This window comes from Phalacrocorax carbo, chromosome 17 (assembly GCF_963921805.1).
Source record: "Phalacrocorax carbo chromosome 17, bPhaCar2.1, whole genome shotgun sequence".
NCBI classification, from domain to species: Eukaryota; Metazoa; Chordata; class Aves; order Suliformes; family Phalacrocoracidae; genus Phalacrocorax; species Phalacrocorax carbo.
The window spans coordinates 4268995-4288709 of NC_087529.1; positions in this window are offsets into that span (position 1 = coordinate 4268995).

Below are 19715 nucleotides of genomic sequence, written 5' to 3' on the forward strand. Positions count from 1 at the left end.
AACATGGAAACATTGTAGGTACTTCCATTAAAGAGGCTGCAGGATTGAGCCAATCCTTTTTCCTTTATTTTTTTGTTGTTACGAAATATAAAATGGTATGTGTTATATTAGGTAAGACTTCTGTCAATACAAACTTTTATTTGTACTGATCTGTGTTTAAGTTGTTGCTGTGCTTTGCGCTAGAGTCAGGAACATCCGCCATGCTCTTCATTTTCCATTAATCTACGCTCCAGGTAGTCCCTCCCAGCGTGTACCCCAGGCTTCGCCTGTTCAGACAGCCCTATGTATGTGGTGCAGTAGTGTTGCACTGATATAAGAAAGTTATGTGCTGTATTTCTTAATCAGTTTCTTTTTGTATGGAAATAATTCATATATAAATATTCCTTTACTATAGTGGTTTGTACTGTATAGACTTATAGGATAATGTTGCTTGGCAAGCAAAATGATCCTTAATATGATCCAGAATTTACTTTCAGCCAATTTTTGTCTTCTAATGTCAGTTAGAAATCAAATCGTCCTGAAATCAACTAGAGATCAGGCAGGGAAGGAGCCTTGTGGAGGAAAAAATTTTGTCCCATAGGCACAATTTCAAATTCTAAAAGATGTGAAAACTTTGAATATCTTGACTTCAATTTGTAACATCTGTAACTTCAACCAGACATAAACAATAGTGAATGAATTATATTTTTTGTGTTTTCTCTAAATAACATTGTAAATATTAAAGCCACAAATTATACTTGAAAATGAGGCTGGACATTGAATATGATTACTCTGAAAGATGAAGTATTTCATACACAAAATCAAAGTGTGCTGCTTAACTGTTTCAAAGGAGGAATACTTTGTAAAAGTTAGTCAGAAACTTTGGCTTATGGATTTAAGGGCTACTTTTTGTGTAGGTGAAGAAAGAGAGCCAAGTTTTCGAGTATTTATTTTAACAATTATTCCTGGGCTTGTCATCTTTTCTGAGGAAAGGACCTCCCGTATTTTGGTTAAGCCATGTGTTCGTCGTGGGAATGTTGGGGTTTCTTCATTCAGCTGCAGTCAAGGTTTGAGCAGCTAATAACAAGTAGCTTAACAAAACCTCATTTTTTTTTTATTTGGCAGGTTGACATTGTCCGCCCAGCGAGGCTACTGCTAGGGTTAGAGTAATATTTTCAGTGAACACTCGTTCTGCAAAGCGATTTCAGTTTTGTGCAGTCTAACCACATACATGATCAAATGTACCCAGCTGACCACATCCTCTCCAGCCCTGGCAGCGAGGGACAGAACCCATCTTTTCATAGTCTAGACAGGGTGTAAGAAACAGATTTATCTTTGTCTGAGTGATTTTAGGATTTCTGCTCTTTCATCCAGATTGCCTATATACAGCACATTTGCTGACACTGGATCAGTTCTCTGCCTCTGTGGAATGCCCAGGTGAATGGGGTTTGCACAGTGGTGGAGGCTGGCCGTTGCGGGGAATGCTGACAGAGTGGACCTTCAAAATTCCCACTGCAGACCCAGAGCTGCAGCAGCTCCGTAACAGCTGCACTCCCCCTGCTTGGGGTTGTATTCGTACTCATGGCTTGCATCCCTCAATTTTCCCTGATGATTTCAAACTAGAACAAAATGGAGTTCCTGTGGCACATATTTTTTTTTAATGACCTTCCAACTTTCCACATCCTGCTCCCATGCCACAGCGGAAATATTCTAGCTTTTCTGCTGCTTGGGCTGTAGGGGTCTGAGTTGTTAAACCTTTTACATCTCAATGGCGAGAATTGTGTATCTTCTTTAAATCTAATAGTCTAATAGTTACTACTATTTAAGAAAAATCTCTTGACTTAAGTCACGTCAGAAGGAGATATGTGGACCCTCAAGGGTCTTGAGCATCACTGTACCCAAAAAGGGCTTGCGAGTTGCTATTTCTTCCAAAGAAAGTAAAACCAAGCAAACCCTTAACTCTTAACTTGGTTTTAAAATCTTACCACTCTAATTTTTCAGTCATGAGATTTCTGCCTGGAGTACTTTTCTTGGGTTATCTTTGTTTTACACCAAAACAAATATTTTTAAAAAATCCATTTTCCACTGAATTTCTTACCCAGAAAAGCAGCTAGGAGCTAATAAAAGGAGGAAGGCTGGTCCAAAGAAAGCACTGTGGCTGTTGTAGATTTGCAGAGCTGGTCTGGGGAGCAACAAGAGCTGCTGTCAATCTCCTTCCTTTTCCTGATTTGCTAGGCACAGCTGGAGAAGACCTGGGCATGTACCCATGCTGGGGCTCCATTCCAATAGCATCCAAATAGAGACATTAAACTAACATAAACATTAATTTATATTTAAAAATTAACCTAAGTAACTAACAAGAAACATATGAGACTAATCATAAAGAATAGCCTGATCTCCACAAAAAGAAAAATAAACTCTCTTGCCAAAGACTTTCCCCAGACGCATTGATACTTTCCTTCAGCTCACCAGGTTGCACCAGAACAGACTTTGTATTTTAAAAACTAATGTTAATTTTTAACTATGTATGTGCGTATGCGCTTGGCGCTCTCAAAATCTTACTGAAGTAAATAGCGCCAAGTATAATAGGTACCACTTGTTCAGAAAATACATGGAGGATCCTCTATTTCTGTGGGTGGCAGAAGTTTGTCTGCACATAACCTCCATTACTAGAATATTAAAAATATCCTCATCTCTCCCTTATCTATATACAAACATGAAAAGAGCCACTAAAATAATGAACTTAAAGGTATATAGCCTAGATATGTGGATATGCAGACTTTAGAATTGTAGGGTCATTAAGGTTGGAAAAGACCTCCAGGATCATCAACATGTGTAGGCGAAGTAGAGCAGCAACGTGCTTTGTACCATGTTTTAAAACAATATTGGCCGTAACTGATAAAAGGGGGGGAGGGGGGTGGTGTATTACCTTGTAATGATCTCCTAATCCGAGCTGAAGCCAGGGCATTTGTCTCACATACCAGCTGTATTTCCCGAATAAAACGCTAGAGCACATAACCACCACGGTGTTTCTTGTCTGTCCGGCAGACCGTAAGACAGTTTTGCGAATTCTACTGACGGGTGCAGCACGGAAAGCACAAGCTTGTATAAGCATTGACTTTCTTCTGAACCCTCAGCCCTTTGAAAACTTTTAATTACATAATTCTTGATGTATCTAGACATGTCTTTGTTAAGATTCATTCATATGCTGTCGTTCCATTGGCTTCCATCTGATCTGTGCCTTGTATTCAACTTCTTGTTTTGGTCAATAGTATTTCAGTCCTGTCTTAAATCGTTATGGCAGCTTTTTGTTTTTCAAGGAAGTTCTGTGGAGAACCACAGAGCTTTTCAAATCTGAGGCAAGCAGCCTGCTTGTGATTTGAAACAAAACAATGCCTTTTTTTTAGCTTTGATTTAATTTTCAAGCATTCTATAAATGCCTTTAGAATCTACCAAACTAAGCTAATGTGAATTTATTAATAATATCCTCAAGATGCAAGTAAAATTTGCTTATGTCTTTAAGCCGTTAGGCACTCTTAAAGACTGCAGCCAGTTAGTATGCCCCAGGCTCTGCTTCCCTCGATCCAGCATACCCTTTAGAACATTAATTTAATTGTGTTAAATTTCCTAGGGGTGTTAATGGAAGATGTTGGAAGTAAAGGTATGAATCCTGGTTCATAGTCACAAATGGTTTATTTCATCTCCAGATAGATTATTTTTAAGTAATGTGTAATTTGGTTTTCATTTCCTCTCCATTTTATTTAGAAGAAAAAGCTTTCTGCATTATTATTTGCTGTTGCAGTTCATCTGTGCATTAAGAGTAGCAAAAGTTAATATTATAGCATAGAAGGCTTGCATGCTACTTGGAAAGTTTAATACATCATCCTGTGTTTATTTGTCAGCTGTTTAGATTTCATTCACTTTGAGTCACAATCTTTTCTCTCCAACTTGTGTGTGAAGTATTAAATAAGTTCAAGATGTGTATATAAGTGAGTATGTGCATGTCTCCACTTCTATTCTGACAATCAAGGATTGACTCATTTCTTTCTTGGTTTTCCTGAAGAATGTGACTGCAAATCAAGATGCTTGGGATGGGAAAAGTAACCATATCCCCCCTAACTGGATTTGGAAATCTCAGGTTTAATACATGCAACACAGACAGATCAGATATAGAGCCACTGCATACCATTTAGATAGCTGTTTTGAACACTGTCATCTTAAATATTTCTGATGAAAAATGGCTCTGCCTTTTCACACTTCTCCCTCCTACTTTCCCTTTATATATACACACATACATGCTGTAAGACCAGTTAGAGCATTCTCGCGCAAGTAAAACTGCCCCGTCTTTTTTCAGATGAGGGTTATATCGTATCATGTTAGGTATAGTATTTATTTGTATGAGGTTTCAGCTTATGAAATTCTTTTTAGTCCCTTATCATCGTTGCCAATATTTTCTGATTATCACAATCACAGCGGGTCAATAACCTCTATGCTGATGTGAACTGACAGATTACCCTACATGTTACTCAGGGTTGCTCCTTTCTCTAGTCATGCATGGGCTGATCAGGAGCTCTGGCATCACCAAGTTTCCCAGGATGGTTTTTGATTGAGTTTCAGATTGAAAACAAGGCCCATATGCTCAGTCCCACAGTTCTTCCCGACCACAACACCTTGTCACCCCCTGGGAAGTGCCACTCGAGAGGAACGGTGTCAAAGAAAGCCTCCCATCTTTCAGCTGATGAAAGCTGCTGGCTGCCTGGAGCCAAGTCAGTGCAATAAGCTTCAGAAGACTGCAGGCTTCTGTACTTTGTGAATCACAGTTGTTGCTTTTCCCTGTAATCAGCTAGAAAAAATGTTTTGAAAGGCTCCAGAATGAACTGCAGAGTACGGCTCGGCCCATCTGCCCCCAAACCGTGTGGCTGAAACAGGATGAGATAAAGGAGGAATCCTACCGTCAAAATGGACTTGTTCAGGCAGTACAGCTGACAGGTGAGTACCACAGCTGTCAAATACTTACTTGCCACAACCAGTATATTTCTTCTCTTAATATTAGAAGTGTGTCAGAATTTCCATTATAAGCCACTTATTTTGTGGGTTTATAGCTTTGCCATAAAAATACACCTTGGGTTGAGTCTTGGCATACAGCCATTTGGCTGCTTCTAACACAATGTTAATTCAGAACATCCAGACAGTGGATTTAAACACCAGTATCTGAAAAGTCGTTGCTTCTTTTTCCCTTTTTTTTTTTCCCCCCCTCAAGCACCTTGTTTCCTGCAGGACTTGCAGAAATCAAAGGTGGCCCAGTGTAATTTCAACAAGAATCTGCAATGTCTGGAAGCCCTTTTTGGAAGGACTGAGACCTATGATAAGAAGGAAAAATCCGGGGACATTTACAATGTTCCCTGGCCAGATGGGAAGGCTGGATACAAACCTGCAGGACCCAACTGGCAAGATCACTGTCTTGTCCAGCAATCCGACTGCCATCACCCGGGTAACTTTCCAGAAGATAGTAGAAAGCAGGAGAGTTTTGGCCAGCCTGGAACTTCCTAGCACAGATGAAGATATGAACTAAAATATCAATTTTGGAAGGAAAACAAAGAACCTTAGGTCACATTTGAAGTCCGTAGCGTCACAAAATGATTGTCAGTTATATGTGGGAGGTGGGAAATTAGAAAGAAAAAATATTTGTAATTTGAAATTTACAGATACTCAGATGGGCTATTTCAGATCAGCTCAAAAAAAAAATATCAAACCCTCTACTTCTGAGCTATGGGCTTCAGGAGGAGCACATATGGTCTGTTCAAATCACAGCCCCGATGAATGACTGGAAAGATGGACAGAAACTGGGTCTCCTAGCAGCCAAATCCTGTAACTCAAGTACTGTTTATAAAATGAATGATGAAAAGGGGCAATCCTAATCTGATCCCCGGCCTTACTGTACAATTAGGAAAAGTGATAATCTTGGTTTGTAAAACAAGGAAAATTGGCAGCTGTGGAAAAATTAAAGGAAGTAGTTCAGTTAAATATTAGACTTATGAAAAAATTGGCCATAAAAACGGTTCTGAGGCTGGCCAGGACACAGCCTCAGAAATGTCTAGGGAAAGTTCTTCAATCAGTTCAGGAAATGTGAAGACATGAAGCTGAAAGTGCTGAGCTCCAAAAGAATGAGGATAAAGCTTATAGCTTTTCTCTAGATTTGGTCAGTTTACTTTTTGAATGTATATTAGGATCTGTGAAATGAATGGAATAAAGCACCCTTTCTCAAACCAAAGTTATTGGACTGGGTGGACTGAAAAAGAATAAATTGGCCTCGAGCAGGGAGAGTGACTGCTGGCAAACCTGATGCATCCAAAAGGTGGGAAAACTGATTTTGAAAATTTGTCCTGTTCTGAGCAAGAAATGTAACTAAAATGATGAGTAAGCTATGGAAGGAATGCCTCTATAAAATTCTAGCCAGTTATTACTGATTTTTATCCTTCTCAAAGTTGGAAATTCCACAGCCCTGGGATACCAGCTTGGTCCAGTTCACAAATCCCTGTTTTTACCAGTTACAGGGTCTTGGAAAGATGACTTTGGAGTGGCCATCTCCCATTCTGAGGCTGGTTCCTCTGATATCGCCGTAACCGCTCGGGTCCCAAATAGATGGAATTTTATCCTTATCTCCTGCTGCAATCCACAATCTTTCAAATTCTTTCTCAATGCCTTCCTGCCGAACGCCTGCTGTTATTGTCTCTTCCAAAGACTGCACAGTTCTGTGTAGTCTTTGAGCCTGTGCACTGGGAATCAAACCTGAGTAGTTACAGCTAGTAGCAGAGTACATGCTGAAGTATCGTCTCATAAATTAGATCTCCAGAAATTTTCTTTAATTACGTGGCCCAGGAGAAGCATCGCATTTGTAGATAACGGATTTGTAGTGAGCAGTACAGCAGTGAACTAGTTCGGCGGCTACTTGTTGCAGCATCCTTTTACCCAAGTAGAAGTAGAACAGTGGAAATCATACCTTAAGCACTTGCCGAAACCTTAGCTGCTAGATCTGAGGGAGAGGATTATTTTCTCTTGCACTAAAAAATTTAAATTCTAAATTTATCTAAATGCAGAGCTGCAGAATGTTCTCAAGTAATTTCCTCGCAGCGTGTGATGCTGCAGGTAGATATACTTGCTCTAGCTTTAACCCAGCTAGCCCAGGTAACCGTGACTTTGAAAATACAACAGCTCAGGGATCGATACAAGTCACAAAAGGTCCACTAAGTACCTCCAGGCTACACTGAGCTTGTGAGTCTCTACTGAAGTTAGTCGCCATTGCTGTTGGTGCTTGTGTTAGCAGGGATGAAGACACCACGGCTGTGCCACAATCGCAATATCAGTGTACTGTTTAGATTCCCTGAAAGTTTTTTCCACTTAAAAATCAGTTCCCTGGATCCAATAACTATACAGCCTGCACACAGTGGTCTACCACAGATTGATGCCGAGGGAAACCAACCCATTACTCCGCACCTCGCTATTTAGCAAAAGCAAAGCAGTAAGAAGTGCTACTGGGCATCAAGGAAATGAATCGGGATGGGATAAGTGAGCTTTCAACAATTTTTGGACCTCAGTCACAGTTCTGATTAAAGTCAAATGGTGGCCCGAGCAGATTCTGCAGAGCCCAGTAACAGGAAAAGGGGGAGGCAACAGCTTTCAGAGCAGGACAAGACCTGCTGCAATTTAAAAAGATGTCTTTTGGCTCAGCACCTGCTGGATTTTAGAGGATGGGGAGAAGGTATGGCACAGCATGCCTGTTTCAGATTATCTCTAGATGATATCTTGGTATGAAGTAAAGCATTGGACCAGGAACTGACGTACTTACAAATGGTCTGTAATATGGTAGAAGTCATCAACCTGAAATCAAATCCAAAGACAAGTGAATCATTGCAAGCAGAAGTAATTAATTATGAGAGCACAGCCAGCCAGGGAATGGTTTTCACAGACAAAAAGAACATGGAGGCAGGACGATCCTGACCAGCTCTCCAGACAATGGCAGCCAGGTAAAGGTTTCTGGGGTTTTTTTTTAAGGATTACTACTATTTCAGGTAGTTTATTTGTGGCTTTGTTAATATTGTAAAACCACTGTGTGAGTTCAGTGAGAAGGGCACAGTTTCAGTGGGTAGCAGAGTGTGATTTAACATTTTCAGTTTTTCAAAACAGCTCTTGTAACTGCTCCCATTTTCGCCTCCCCATGTTTCAAACACCTTTCAGGCTGGACACAGATGCTAGTGCTTATGGTCTGGGGCAGTATTGACAGAGGAAATCAAAGGATGTGAGAGGGTGGTGGCTTATTACAACAAAAAGTTTATGTTCTCAGGAGAGAAATTAATTTTCTGCTCAAAGAGCATTTGACAGTGGTTAAATCTACAGAACACCTTCACTGCCATTTCTCTGGGAAAGGATATATGGTTTGCACAAATCCTCAGCAGGCTGCAGGGACTGTGAAGGGTGCGTTGCCTCCTGATCACAGGAAGGAGGAAAGTCGTGCTTCTGTGGTGTGAAATAGGCTTGAGCACAGGTTTATCTAGAGAGCAACGCTGCAGATTTGTTACCGACGCTGCCCTATCCCAGAACACGGGAACAGGTCACCTGGGGAAACCCTGGTACAGGCCAAAGCCTAGTTGTCAAAAAGGCTCTCCTGAAAGTCTGGGTTCCATCGAGATAGGGAGTTGGAGCGGTGGGCGAAGCCATCGACTCCTGTTACGGGATTCCTGCTGTGGGCAGAATTCTTTTGTACGTTTTTTGTAAACAAAGATAATTGTATTGAAGAAACATGTGGCTCTATCATTCATTATTTTCTCCTGACATAAGTATGCTGCAATAAATTGAATTTTATTAATTTGTTAGTGTTTAAGGAGGCATGCTGCTACTAAATCCTCCATCTCTACTGTTAGATGAAGTAAAGAAAATCTGTACCATAGTGAAGGACTGATATCCTTCCTTTTATATCTATAAAATATCACCATGGTTTCTTGGGTCTATGCGTGTGAACTAAGTAACAGACTGATAATTTTCTTGCTACAATAAACCAAGTGCTATGAAATTTTGAGGGGTTTTTGCTATAGCAAACAATGATTCGGCTTTAAAGTTTTTGTGTCTAAAGCCGTGCTTTCCTGCAGATCTTGTTTTTCCATACCTGAACCGTCACGGAGCTGTCACGTTACATTTCTAGCATCTCATTGGCACATGCAGCAGCAGACCATGATACCAGGGTTACAGAAGCAAAGGCAAATAAGCGCATGGGTTTAAACAATCTATGTTACACAGATATCTCAAGTTCTAGACATTACAGGCAGCTGAAAGCTCAGAGGACAAAAGCCAGGAGAGTGCGTACTTATGAATAATCTGATTTCAGCACAGTTGTTTAATTTTAAAGCTATCTGAAACTTTCTTCAAGCAAAGGGAGGGAGCAAAGACTGGAAAATCAGTTGTGTAAAGATTTTCATCACTTTGTAAAACCTCTGTTGAATGAGCTTGCATCTAAATCAGCGGTACCGTTAGGTTACTGTGGCTTATCCAGTAATACTGACCTGTATCAGCAGGGCTACATTTCATGAAACATGAAGCAGGGGTGGTTTTTTCATGTGTCAGCTGTTGATATGTTTTTGATACAGCATGAGTGCCAGGTACATTTTAAAAACAGGAATGGGAAGGAGAGCATCAGGAAACTGGTTGTGAATGTGGGGAGCCCTCCTGCAGAAGCAAGCAGATTGCCGTTAAATAGCAGACGCAGCTGTTATTTGTGTCTGATATCGGGGCACCTGAATCGATGACCCCAGACACGTGTGTACCTGGGAGGTGCTTGGATTCTGAAGTAACTCAGGGTCTGAGCACCTAGGCAGGATTCAAAGTAATTTGTGCTTTAAAATTTGACCTGTTGGGGGCTGTAAGGAAGAAGGTTTGAGGTTGCTTGTCGTTTCTGATTTGTGTGACTTGGTCTCCGTTGCCATTTCACCTTTATTGTGCCTGCTCAGCTACTCAGTGTAACTGCTGCTCCTCAGAGGGCTCTGTCCTCCAGTGGGATCCTCGGGGCGGAATTGATAGGACCCAGGTAAGCGCGTGGAGCTCGCTCATGTACTTCCTGGGCTTGGTGCAGGGCACCCTGATGGGTGCCATGGTGAATGTCAGGTTTAGCTGAGTTCTTCTGGGTCCCTTTAAAGTCCATTAATCTTTGCAGAGCTGGGGCTTTAATGGCTAATGGTCCGTTCCAGCAAAGTGCTGAGCTCCCTCAATTCAAAACATCTTGCAGAATGAGGCCAAAGACTCTGACTTAGGAAGAGGTGTAAGGAGAGCTTTATTAGTATGGCACATATTTAACCCATAGGAAAACCCACAAATTTGGCTCATTTTAAGTGTATTTCACACTTTTTGACTATTTGAAATAACCACATTTGTAAAAACTTCTTTTAATGAATAGAGCTCTTTATGTACAAAGGCAAACTTTTTTTTCCCCTAAGTACCATACTTTTAAAATACTATTTCTTTTGTAGGTCTGGCTGCTTCCATCATCTGTTCATTATTGCTTACTGCTACAGAACCCTCAAGAACTGAAAACAGGCAATTTTGATTATACTTTATCTTGAAATATTTTTGCAGATCCATACCACAGATTCATCAGGACTAATAAGAGAGATAAGTAAAGGACTTTGTTATTTAATGCCAGTTCTGATAAAGCTGCTCTTCAGTGCAAGCAGAGAGGCAGCACAGTCTTTGTGTATGAGTGGTGGGAAAGAGCTACCTGGTTACAAATTCTGGCCCCATTGAAGTCAGTGGGGGTTCTGCCATTTGACTTCAACAAAGCAAGGGCTTCACCATATGTTTAAAAGAAATATTTCACTGGGACTGTTGTCAGAATGTTGGTAAACATTGAATTTTTAAATTTACCTCCCTTTTCACATTTGGATGTTCATTTACCTTACATGCGCTTCAGTGTAATTTGATATAAAAATTCTCAGCAATTTAATTTTATTTCAGGTTGGGTTTAAAGTGGTTCTTTTTTTTATTTCTTGTGCATTTAGGGACCTTCACATTGCAATGTCTGGGCTAAAAACATGGCAGGGGAGTGTTCGCATATTTTGTATTGCTGGGATTTAAACTCAATTAAAGAAAAACAGAAATGAAAACATTTGCATATGTTTATGTAATTAAAAAAGTCATATAAAGTTGGGCCCAAGCTAGTGAGCATATCCCTTTAATGAACACAAACCTTCACCTTTTTTTGCAAGCACACCATAAATGGAGAGGCATACATGTCATATCTACCATATCAATGTCATTTTAGAGTATGTAAAAACCCACTCTATTTGTCTTAGGAAATATCGAAAACTTTTATAGGGAATTCAGAAAATATTTTTTGGCTAGCATGAAAGGTAAAATCCTGCAGCACAAAGTACAGACATGGGCACAGAGACTGAACAGACGGGCTGCTGTAAAACAACCATTTAATAAGGCATTAAAATGCCATCGACTTGGACACATAAAAAAAAAGCTATGAAAACAAATGCCTTTCAAATAATTAGGATCTTATGCTTGAGACCAGTGTTGATCTCTACGCAGAGATTTTCCTGCTGAAATCAGACCAGTCTAAGTCTGATCGTCTAAGGAAGGAATTAGCAGCGTATAAATCGGCTGCTGCTTGAGATTTTTCTGTTTCTGCCATACATAACCATTCATATAAATGATCGCTTCAGCCTTTCTATCTCCTCCTTTCTGTTTCCTACAGTATTTTGGAATATGTTTGATTTAGTATGCCAGAATAATTTTTAATTGAACCTCAGATTTTTATCATGAGCGTGTGAAACTGTTGAATTAATAGCTTTTATCCACACCGTATGAGAGAATCTGAGCCAGGCTAACAGATGCAGCCAGAAATAGCAGCAGAACCCATTTCTGTTTTTGAAAATGTAGTGATTCTGCTTTCTCTTGAAGTAATACACTTGTATTGATTTTAAGATTTAACAATGGTTTGTAGTGGTAGCTGGTATGTGAAATGTATCAAACTGTTGTATAAATTTATCTTTTAATGTAATTAAAAAATTCTTCAAGAACATTTTTATCACCTATAACGTATACAAACACAAAAATAAGTATTATAATTGGCCATTCGTGTCTGTGTGTTTAAGCTGGGGTCACAACTGTCGTGATATTCCTCATTAGCACAGCTCAGAAAAGCTACACTATTCAAAAAGAGTGCGTTTGGAAGGGTGTGATAATGTAATTAACATGACAAAACAAAGTAATAGGGCAGTTGTCTAAGAGATGAGCATCAGATTCTCAACTTTAAGTTGGAATTTAATAGATCTGATTACAAAAGTAGTGTGAAATTAATATTGTTTTTCTTATATAATAAAATTACTGGTTTAATCTCCATTTTACTGAGTACTAACACAAATAGTCTTGGAGAAATTAACGTACGTCCCTTCTCTATTTCATCTTGTTTCCTGTTTTGTCATTAGTCAACAGTTAGCCCTTAAGGCACATACTTTTAAACTGTTAATCCAGCATGCAACTTACTTTCAGAACTGTAATTTCAGATCCTCTTCGTTTTTGTGTTTTTCACACATAGAACTGGGTCCCACGATAAGAGGCCTGTGTGTTACTTTCATAAACATCAGAATAGGAGATCTTTCTCTTGATATTGTGATTTCGTCTATTAATCAGTTTTATATGACTTTCTGCTAGCCTGGTTTTTCAAGGTGTGAAAATTTGCACGGCAGAACTATTTTATGGATTGCAACTGTAATTTCTGAATAAGATTCTAAATAACTAGTCTGGTTATAAAGCTTTGGGCAGAATTTTTAGGTTCCTGTGAATTGCCGTTAAACCTATGTTGCCATTTGGCTAGAAGTACATCCCAATTAGTGGCCCCTCTATCTAGCGGTAGCAGTATGTAAGTGATTTTTTTTTTTTTTTTTTTAAGTCAGTCGTAAATGATTAGTCCAAAAGAGTAGCATAAAACTTCGAACTAGTCCCCTGCAGGAGTCGGCTGGAGGAAATTAAAGGATCAACAACATAAGGGAAGCACTGAGGTAGGATTGTTCCAGGCTGCAGCCACAGGCTTTCACATGCACTCAGGAAATTGACTTCATCAAAAGCCGAGGATGCAGGCGAGAGGATGAGGAGGATAACGCAGGTGATGATTCTAAATCATAGCTCAGTATCACATCATTTTCTGAAGGAGAGGTTTCCTCCCCACCTTGAAAAAAGCAGGTTTTTCTATATAAAAATTAAATCTTCTCCTTATGAATTAATAAAAGTTCAGCACAAATCTGAGCTATAAATAACATATAACTTAATAAATAATGAAGACTCAGTTTGCCCAAAATAATACCAGTTGGATGGGGTTTTTGCACAAGTAAAAAAAGGACTCCCTGTACCTCTGCTGCTCATTTCAGAGTTACTGCTCTGTGCCCCGTGTGTGGATCTGTGTGTTTGTGTGAGAGCTGTAAAACCAATGGCTCAGGAGTGCTTGGGACTTACAGTCAGGCAAGGCATTTTCCTTAATGTCTTGAGGAAATTCATGCTGCAGAAATGTGGATCTTCCGGGCCTGAGATGAAGCTGAATCCTTTCTAGTGGAGCAGGAAAAAAATCACAAGAGGGGAAATGCATAAATCTACATCTGGAGCCAAGTATGCTGGGAAGGCATAAAGAGATGGGGGAGCAGGAGTGCCAGAGCAGGGCTGAGAGAGCGCAAAATTCCAAGGGGAAAAGTGGAAGAAAGAAAGAGGAATGTCCCAGGAATGAAGCTCTTATAATGGTCAAAACTTTTGTCGGAAGTAAAACACTGGAAGGCTACAATCCAAATAAGGAAATTAGAACAAAAATTAACAATATTCAGCTATTCAGATGTCAAAAGAAATAGCAGAGTTATTGGTGTTAGAGGTTATTGCCAGGAGGGAAAAACTCAGCATGTCTTGGGTAATTAAGCTTCATTGGAGAGCATGGATCCCTTCTCCAGGTAAGAAATGCTTTTATAACATGGCATCTTTTGCTATTGTAATTAAACACCACGGTCTATTCTGCATACGAAGTCTTAAACACTTTGGTCCTTTATCATGGGATTTTACTGGCCAGGCATGTGTGTTCTTATGGCAAAAAGCACTGACTGCTATAAAAAAAGAAACCCAAACATTTCTTTTTATTACTTGACTTGCTGTATTTTTATATATATTGAGCCAAATTCATCCCTTGTGTAGCTCAGTTGAAACCAATAAGGATAGATTTGGCCCATGTCTATATGAGAAAGGTGGTGACAATTAAAATATATTGTTTAATAATGAGAGCTATGGTAGTGAAGTGTCTTTGTGTCTATGAAATTATACACCACGACACCACATTGCCAGTATGGAGTGGGACTAGCAAAACATATAAGGCCAGTTTCTGATGGAAAGGCAAAAGCACTCTAACTTTTATTATGATGATTAAATATCACAAAGGCATTTGAACAAGACTAATTTAGGTAACATCTCCAGAAGTCTCATTTATAGCGTAGTATTTTACCATAGAGCAAGCCATTTAAAAATATTTCTTGAATGTTATTATATGCGACTACCAAAGACAGTATGGCTGGCTGTTATTACCAGTAAGTAAAAGAACAGTTTTTATTTCATTTATATTTTCGTGATTTTCAGTAATATTACAAAAAGAAATGTACCCTATTAAGTGGAATGTGTGGACAGACATTATTATCGCTTTATATCGGTAATTCCCAGTTGTTCCTCTGTGTGAGGCATTGTACCAACACATGAAAGACATAGTTGATGCCCTGAAGATCTGAAGGTCTTGCCTGTTTAGGCAGTAAGACACCACAGCTCGTTGCACAGCCAGCCAAGTCATCTGAGCAGCACCAGAACAAAGGCGATTTGTTGGGCTTGCTGGCATGGTGGGCCGTACGCAGCAACCCTTCTTTGCATCGCTGTTGATAAGTTATAGTGACTTTTATAAGCTGAAGCCTTACTGTACTGTCTACTGACTTTTATCCTTCTACCGGAGGGATTTGGGTAATGGCTATTCATAGCCAGTAACCATATCCCTGACTCCAAGCTCTCCATGCGTGCTGCCAAGAGGCCTGGCTCAGCTTTGCTCTGCGTCCTAATTGTCCCGAGTATTTGGTCAAACACTTTACTGGGCGCTGGGTCGCCTCCTTGCCAAGAGGGGAGGTGGGAGGGTGAGAGGAATAATGAGAATGATTCCCCTCAGGCCTGGAGGGCTAGGAAAAGTCTTTTACCCCGGGGGGCCCCTGCTCCTTCCCCTCTGCTCTGACCCTTTGCAGCTGCTGCGGGGCTACCTGTCAGTATGCTTTAGGAACTGGGGGTGGGAAAGGTCAGAGTAATAAGAGGACAGATATTTTGTTGACCCAAGAACTGAACAAGCTTTTGATGGCCCTGCCCAGGAGCATAAGGAAGACCGCAGCACCTAGCCTACTTAGCTAATGGACTCCAACAGGAAAAGTAGCTCTTATATGGGACTAAAGTTATCAAATATTACAGATGCAATGACTTGCTCAGTTCCTCTAATGCTACTGATCTTCTAAGGAGTCTGTGACCCCCCAAAAACGAGAGGGACAAAAACCACAGAAAAAAAACAAACAAAAAAGTCATTTTTGCTGTACTTATTGCTTATTCTGAACCTCTTTTATAGAAATCTGGCCTTTGGCACTGAACTCAGATAATATTTTATTAGAAGAAAGCATGATTCACTGGAATGGTGTGCTTTGGTATCTATGGAAAGGAAAACTGGGAAGGGTGCAAAAGAAGCTAGGCTGTGGAAAACCAATTCAAGGAACCACTGCCACACAAAGAATCTCAATCTGCAGCAAGAAACAACAGAAAGGAACAAAATATTTCCAAGGAAACATCTGAGCATAGTGTTGGAGCCAAGTAAGGAATTATTACTATATTAGCCTGTCAGGAAAGGGTCATACAGTATACGTGGTAGGAGAATACCGTGTCATTTTGAAATTTATAGGAATCTTTTTATTAGCATCAATGTGATGATCAGGCCTGGCCCATATACCTGTACAATTGAAACTTAACCAAAGAAGTAATAAGAGATCCCAGGAGGAAGGAGATGTTTAGTCTGTCTTAAATGGGATAAAAACTACTTTTCTCCTTTTTTGCACATTTTCAGAGTCCTATTTTTCAAACTATGAAAGGCATAGCTCTGTTATCCGTAGTTCTTCACATATTACGAGAACAGAAGTGGTTAAAACAAGTGAACTTGGAGGACAACCTAAACCTCTCTCCCTAACACTGAAATTGTTGACTTTACACTAAGTGATATCTTGCGGTACATAATCCACAGTTTCATCCAATACTGCCAAACTTGGCAATACATGAGTGCGGTAAACTCGGGTCCCCATCTCAGTTACATTGACTGTGATCCTCACCGTATGCACTGCATGTAACTGCGCTGGGGTCGCTTGCGTTAAGCACAAGCGCATGCATTCACCAGTGACAGACAGATCCTCAGCCAGCTCGTTTGCATGTTGCCAGTTGCTTTTGCCCTTTGGCAAGAAAAGGAGTTTTATATTTAATTATTTCCTTTCTCTCCTCTTTTTAGTTTTCCAGTTCACGTTTTCCTTGTATTTAGTTCCTAGCTATTGACTTCCCGCTTCCCTTTCTTTTGCTGTTTATAGGATGCAAATTGATTTTCACACCATCTATTTAACTACTTCTCGGAGGTGAGTGAGTATTATTTTCATGTTATGTATGAGAGGAGCAAAGCAAAAACTAAGTAGTTCACGAACAGCTGTAGACTGAGTCATTGCTGACTATACTGGCATTCAACAAATCCTGAATTTCACTGGAGTTCTTAGGCTGCAGTTGAAGCTGTTTTCTCCTTTGAACCACAACTAAGAGGAAGACAAGTAAATACAGATTTTTAGCTTCACATGTGCTGATTTGCATTAGTAGCTGGTCTAAATGAGGGCTTAATTGGGGCACCTTTGCATCTATAACTCAGCTTAGCATTTTCTAGGAGGAGAGTGAGCTGTGTCTATACTAGACAATAAAACACACAGTGAGCCAGCAGCAGCACAATCAGTCATACTGTGAACATGCTTTCGTGGGACGTGCAGGATCAGTCCTCATTTTCCCTAGGTTCTTAGAGCTTCAGGGTATTTCTGTTTCTAGGTTACTAACCAGTTCCTTCTACTAACTCAGGAGAGTTAATGACTCTGCTGCTCCACAGTTTCTGTATTGCACTGCGGAGGATGGTCAATGGATCCATCGAGACATCAGGATGGTCAATGGATCCATCGAGACATCAGGATGGTCAATGGATCCATCGAGACATCAGTATTCCAGCCCTCAGGTGCCTCACTCTCAATATCCTGTATATGTTGAAGTGCAAGATTTGCCCTCTTGCATTTTCAAGCACACCCCTCCAGCCTGCTTGCACTGACACCTTCCAGTCTTGAAGCGCCTGGGCAATGTTTATACAAAGAGTTAAAACCCCTTTCTCCTTACATGTTGCTGATGAAGAAATGTAGAAAAAGTGCAGGTCATCCAAACATTTATGTAACAGGCATGTGCTCAGTTCTAACGCTGAGTGTAAATCTAGTCCTTCTCTGTGATACTGGGCAGAAATCCCAGTGGAAGTTTTTCCTGCCTCTAACCTGTCTACTTGCCTTCATAATGATAAATGGTGGGAGGGAAAGGGTGAGGGAGGGGGGAAAACGATCTAAGCTTTGAACTGGTTATGTCTTAAGAAGGGTGGAAAGGAAGAGTGCAGATTCATTTAAAACAGGATGTTTACATGGCTAAAATCTTTGGTGTGTTCCTCCTCTTGGTCACCTTTTCTGTTCTCATAAGTAAGACTTAGACCAAATCCTTACCCAAAGATGTCTAATCAGGCAAGATGTTGTGGCTACTTTTATTTTTTGCTTTAAATTCAACTGATTACCTGTTCCTGCTTCCATTTTTGTCCTGCACGTAGTTGTTGGTAGCCGTCACCTTTGCTTTCAGTCTAGGTATCCATTGCATGCTGACTGTTTCATATTACTTCTGATGCACAAAGCAAGTTCATCACCTTTCCAGGATGTCTCGTGATTGATTCCTCATGTCCAGGGCAATCTGGTCTAAAGTTTCAGGCTAAAATGAGTGCTTGGATTTAGTGGGGTTAATCAATGGTTTGAGTTTTATTCTTCATATGCTTTTAGCTATCCAGTTCTGTATTACATTCAAAACTGATATTAAATACAACAGAGTGTATTAGATTCAAAATTTTATTCTTCTCTCAGCAACTGCTCGGATGCACTGGGCATGAGTAAACCGTAATTTGCAGAGTGTGGCTCTGTCATCCATCAAACTCAAATGCACTCTGCCTCATACCTAAACTGTACACTGCACAGCCAAGGCTGAAAGCTGGGCTTGCTGAAAAGATTAGAGCGCTGGTCTTGCTATACTGTAGTCTATAAAAATTTTCCTATTGATTTCAGCAGAAATAGGACTGAGCCTTATGATTTTGGCATGAAAATATGAAAATATTCTTTTCAACTCTGCTGAACGCTGAACTGCTGCACACATTGCTGTCTGCCTTACGTAAGATAGAGGCTGTGAGGGAGAAATAGTAGTTTTGCACATATTGTTCTCTGCACATGTTGTTCTCTAGTAAATACTTGTTAAAAGATGCATCCATTCCTGCTGGCAGTGCCTATGGCTTAGTACAGAAATGGCCCCGTTTCCTGCTATCCATGTAAACCTCCCAACTAGAAGCTACATTTGTCAAATTTTGTCTTTCAGAATTGTTAAAACCATTGGTGTCCAAGCAGACGGTGCTGACATTCCACACCGCTAAAAGAAAAGCTTCCTACAGTTTATAACTACAAACCCAGTGAAAATATTCGTCAAAACTGTAACAATGTATGACTTAAAGGCAAAAATTAGTATTCGCTGAAAACCAAGGAAAACAGCAACAAAAAAAACCACAACAGATGAAAGATGTTGGCATTTGCAGAATGGTCATTGAAACCTCGTACCCGTCAGTATTTTTCTGGGGAACGATATCCTTTTGACCTGTTGTAGCTATTCCTCCTGTTTTAATTCCAGGGGGTTTTGCTTTTCTTTTGTTAAACAAACAAAACTAACTAACTAACTAACTAACACAAATCAAAGTTATCCTGATTTTAGTTGAATTAGCGTTATCAGCACTTCACACTAATGAATATACTTTTTTATTTCCTTCTCTCAGGACCCCGTTCCAAAGGTAAACTCAGGCTCAGGAGGGCAATTTTCAGCCTGGAGGAGCTTTGCTGCACGAGCCGTGTAAATCCACCGTGACGTTTGAAGAGTCAGTCCCAGAAACAGGCAGGCAGGTGTCTTTGCTGGTTGTGACTGGAATAATGGTCCCTCTGACAGAAGGCAGGTACGCAGGCTTGCTTGGTAGCCGTAACCACCCAGCACCGTGGCACAAAGCTCCAAGGGTATTAACTTCCCTTGCAGTTACCCAAGGAGCTTCTCAACAGGGTTGAGCAGCCCATGCCAAGTTTAATGTTAAACTTCACTGTCGTTTAAATACAACACAGGCTGGTCTATACTGCACAGCACTGGTGCAAGGAGGGGCTGTGAATCCTAGCGTGAAGCTGCCACCTGAATACCAGTGCCTGCAGTGACAGTTTTATAGGCAGAGCCCAAGGGGCAGTTTCACTCATGACAGTGTTTTCACATTAAAGTACAGTTCACATTGGCAAGGCTTTTTGCTTTTGTTGTAC